Raw genomic sequence first — 5000 nt, 5'->3', positions numbered from 1 at the left:
CATAAGTATTCAGACCCTTTACTCAGTACTTTGTTGAAGCACCTTTGGCAGGGATTACAACCTTGAGTCTTCTTGGGTATGACACTACAAGCTTTGCACATCTGTATTTGGGGAGTTTCTCCCATTCTTTTCTGCAGATCCTCTCAAGCTCTGTCAGGTTGGATGGGGAGCGTTGCTGCACAGCTATTTTCAGGTCTCTCCAGAGATGTTCGATCGGGTTCAAGTCCGGGCTCTGGCTGGGCCACTCAAGGACATTCAGAGACTTGTCCCGAAGCCACTCCTGCATTGTCTTGGCTGTGTGCTTAGGGTCGTTGTCCTGTTGGAAGGTGAACCTTCACCCCAGTCTGAGGTCCTGAGCGCTCTGGAGCAGGTTTTCATCAAGGATCTCTCTGTACTTTGCTCTGTTCATCTTTCCCTCAATCCTGACTAGTCTCCCAGTCCCTGCCGCTGAAAAACATAACCCACAGCATGATGCTGCCACCACCATGCTTCACCGTAGGGATGGTGCCAGGTTTCCTCCAGACGTGACGCTTGGCATTCAGGCCAAAGAGTTCAATCTTGGTTTCATCAGACCAGAGAATCTTGTTTCTCATGGTCTGAGAGTCCTTTAGGTGCCTTTTGGCAAACTCCAAGCGGGCTGTCATGTGCCTTTTACTGAGGAGTGGCTTCCATCTGGCCACTCTACCATAAAGGCCTGATTGGTGGAGTGCTGCAGAGATGGTTGTCCTTCTAGAAGGTTCTCCAATCTCCACAGAGGAAGTCTGGAGTTCCAAACTTATTCCATTTAAGAATGATAGAGGCCACTGTGTTCTTGAGAACCTTCAATGCTGCAGAAATGCTTTGGGGTCCTTCCCCAGATCTGTGCCTCGACACAATCCTGTCTCGGAGCTCTAAGGACAATTCCTTCGACCTCATGGCTTGGTTTTTGCTCTGACATGCAATGTCAACTGTGGGACCTTATATAGCAACGGGTCTGAATACTTGTGTAAATAAGGTATTTCTGTTGCTGTTTTTTAAATACATTTGCAAAAATGTATAAAAACCTGTTTTCGCTTAGTCATTATGGGGTATTGTGTGGAAAAACATTTATTTAATCAATTTTAGAATAAGGCTGTAACGTCACAAAATGTGGAAAAAGAGAAGGGGTCTGATTACTTTCCGAATGCACTGTATTTAGTATTATTCTTATCCTCCCTCAAATGTGCTTTATTCTGTTTTGTCCTTGAGAAGCCATTGCATCATCATCATCATCATCATCATCACCATCATCATCTCCTCCTCCTATCCCAGATTGTCATTGAACCATTTACTTGATGAGGACAGACAAGACAGGTTCTACTTACGTACGGATGGCGGTATGTTGTTTTCTATTAGATGGAGTCAACTCAACCATTTACCCAGTTGCTTATCTATCATATAATACCAATATTGTGATGTCACTGCTACGACAGGCCACTGAAGTATGAGAAATCTAAATGCTTTGTCACCCACACGGATACAGTTGAAAGACTCTCTTCTCTTTACAGAGGGATCGACTGTTTCAACGTGTAGTGAGTGGATGCAAAGCAAACACAAAAAAGATGTGGTTCTGCCCAGCCCAGCCCAGGACAGAATGTATCAACTGGTTAGGCATCAACACCGCCGCTCGCGGCCCTGACTGGCAGAATACGTTGTGGTGAACACATTTCAAAGTTGCCATGGAAAGTGTACCATAATAGTAGTGACCACAATCGTTCGGTTTTCCACAGAAGAAGACTCGTTGGCGACCACCTGTTGTTCTAACACATTTACTAATCGCTGGTACTCGTTCCAGTAGCCAATCTGAAACAGAGAAAACACAGGTTAGCATAGCAACCACATAATTATAATTAGTTATATTATTCTCATTCTATTTCTATGTTAACAACATTCCCTGTGTTCCGACCTCCCACCCCCACCCCCCACCGACCCTCCACCCCCACGGACCCCCACAGACCCCCAACCCCATTTCGCCCCCCCACTATACAGTCAAGTAGGAACATTTCAGTAACACATTATAAATGCTTATATGTGGTTATAACATGTAATAACAAATTATTCGCTTTAAGAAGTGTTAAATGTCCCCACTAATAAAAGCAGCCTTATAGATTACTAGAGGTGAAGTCTAAATCTGCTGGCATTCCTTATAGATTACTAGAGGTGAAGTCTAAATCTGCTGTCATTCCTTATAGATTACTAGAGGTGAAGTCTAAATCTGCTGTCATTCCTTATAGATTACTAGAGGTGAAGTCTAAATCTGCTGTCATTCCTTATAGATTACTAGAGGTGAAGTCTAAATCTGCTGTCATTCCTTATAGATTACTAGAGGTGAAGTCTAAATCTGCTGTCATTCCTTATAGATTACTAGAGGTGAAGTCTAAATCTGCTGTCATTCCTTATAGATTACTAGAGGTGAAGTCTAAATCTGCTGTCATTCCTTATAGATTACTAGAGGTGAAGTCTAAATCTGCTGTCATTCCTTATAGAGTACTAGAGGTGAAGTCTAAATCTGCTGGCATTCCTTATAGAGTACTAGAGGTGAAGTCTAAATCTGCTGGCATTCCTTATAGATTACTAGAGGTGAAGTCTAAATCTGCTGTCATTCCTTATAGATTACTTGAGGTGAAGTCTAAATATGCTGGCATTCCTTATAGATTACTAGAGGTGAAGTCTAAATCTGCTGTCATTCCTTATAGATTACTAGAGGTGAAGTCTAAATCTGCTGGCATTCCTTATAGATTACTAGAGGTGAAGTCTAAATCTGCTGGCATTCCTTATAGAGTACTAGAGGTGAAGTCTAAATCTGCTGTCATTCCTTATAGATTACTAGAGGTGAAGTCTAAATCTGCTGGCATTCCTTATAGAGTACTAGAGGTGAAGTCTAAATCTGCTGGCATTCCTTATAGATTACTAGAGGTGAAGTCTAAATCTGCTGTCATTCCTTATAGATTACTAGAGGTGAAGTCTAAATATGCTGGCATTCCTTATAGATTACTAGAGGTGAAGTCTAAATCTGCTGTCATTCCTTATAGATTACTAGAGGTGAAGTCTAAATCTGCTGGCATTCCTTATAGATTACTAGAGGTGAAGTCTAAATCTGCTGGCATTCCTTATAGAGTACTAGAGGTGAAGTCTAAATCTGCTGTCATTCCTTATAGATTACTAGAGGTGAAGTCTAAATCTGCTGTCATTCCTTATAGAGTACTAGAGGTGAAGTCTAAATCTGCTGGCATTCCTTATAGAGTACTAGAGGTAAAGTCTAAATCTGCTGGCATTCCTTATAGATTACTAGAGGTGAAGTCTAAATCTGCTGTCATTCCTTATAGATTACTAGAGGTGAAGTCTAAATCTGCTGTCATTCCTTATAGATTACTAGAGGTGAAGTCTAAATCTGCTGTCATTCCTTATAGATTACTAGAGGTGAAGTCTAAATCTGCTGGCATTCCTTATAGATTACTAGAGGTGAAGTCTAAATCTGCTGTCATTCCTTATAGATTACTAGAGGTGAAGTCTAAATCTGCTGTCATTCCTTATAGATTACTAGAGGTGAAGTCTAAATCTGCTGTCATTCCTTATATATTACTAGAGGTGAAGTCTAAATCTGCTGGCATTCCTTATAGAGTACTAGAGGTGAAGTCTAAATCTGCTGTCATTCCTTATAGATTACTAGAGGTGAAGTCTAAATCTGCTGTCATTCCTTATAGATTACTAGAGGTGAAGTCTAAATCTGCTGTCATTCCTTATAGATTACTAGAGGTGAAGTCTAAATCTGCTGTCATTCCTTATAGATTACTAGAGGTGAAGTCTAAATCTGCTGTCATTCCTTATAGATTACTAGAGGTGAAGTCTAAATCTGCTGTCATTCCTTATAGATTACTAGAGGTGAAGTCTAAATCTGCTGTCATTCCTTATAGATTACTAGAGGTGAAGTCTAAATCTGCTGTCATTCCTTATAGATTACTAGAGGTGAAGTCTAAATCTGCTGGCATTCCTTATAGATTACTAGAGGTGAAGTCTAAATCTGCTGGCATTCCTTATAGATTACTAGAGGTGAAGTCTAAATCTGCTGTCATTCCTTATAGATTACTAGAGGTGAAGTCTAAATCTGCTGGCATTCCTTATAGAGTACTAGAGGTGAAGTCTAAATCTGCTGTCATTCCTTATAGATTACTAGAGGTGAAGTCTAAATCTGCTGTCATTCCTTATAGATTACTAGAGGTGAAGTCTAAATCTGCTGACATTCCTTATAGATTACTAGAGGTGAAGTCTAAATCTGCTGGCATTCCTTATAGAGTACTAGAGGTGAAGTCTAAATCTGCTGTCATTCCTTATAGATTACTAGAGGTGAAGTCTAAATCTGCTGGCATTCCTCCGGTGTAGCAGAGTAGCAGACAGCAGGTCTAATTTAAACCCTCCCACCTCCTGCTACCCAGGTTTTAGGGCAAATAATTTACATTGGGTTCTGTGAACTGCATAAACACTCAGTAATGAGCCATAATGTTCCAGGTCTGCTCAGGCGCCTCTCTGCACTACAGGTGTACTATCTTAATTTGATCCCTCTGTTGTCGCAGATAATTTTCCTGAGCAGCAGGAAATGCTAATTGTTGCGTATTCAAGGTTTAAAAAGGCTTCTTCAGTTTGTAATTTACACTTCAAATGTCAGACTTGATTTATCCTAACAAAAAATGTATCAACACTATAAAACTGTCCATTAATCATAATCCACATAATAATGAACATGTCCTGTTGCCGCAGGATTATTTTCCTGCTGTAGCAAACTGGCTCAAATTAAGTTCCTACATCTGTACACCTGCCACTGCAGCTACATACTATACTATACTACTATACTGACGATCCTAAGTCAACACAATGTTATGAAGAGTTTACTCTCAGTGCTCTCTGCCACTGCAGTTCCATCCTATATACCTGCTGAAACCAATGTTACCTGCCACTGCAGTCCCATCCTATATACCTGCTGAAAC

At 40.7% G+C, this 5000-nt stretch overlaps 1 pseudogene; it reads right to left on the bottom strand.

The window, feature by feature from the left end:
- The window catches only part of LOC121531159, a 207287-nt pseudogene that overhangs the window by 25722 nt on the left and 176565 nt on the right, over positions 1 to 5000 (bottom strand).

Source organism: Coregonus clupeaformis, chromosome 2 (assembly GCF_020615455.1).
Source record: "Coregonus clupeaformis isolate EN_2021a chromosome 2, ASM2061545v1, whole genome shotgun sequence".
In the NCBI taxonomy this organism is placed as follows: domain Eukaryota; kingdom Metazoa; phylum Chordata; class Actinopteri; order Salmoniformes; family Salmonidae; genus Coregonus; species Coregonus clupeaformis.
The sequence above is the reverse complement of the archived record's forward strand: the minus strand, read 5'-3'. Positions and strand labels throughout refer to the sequence as shown.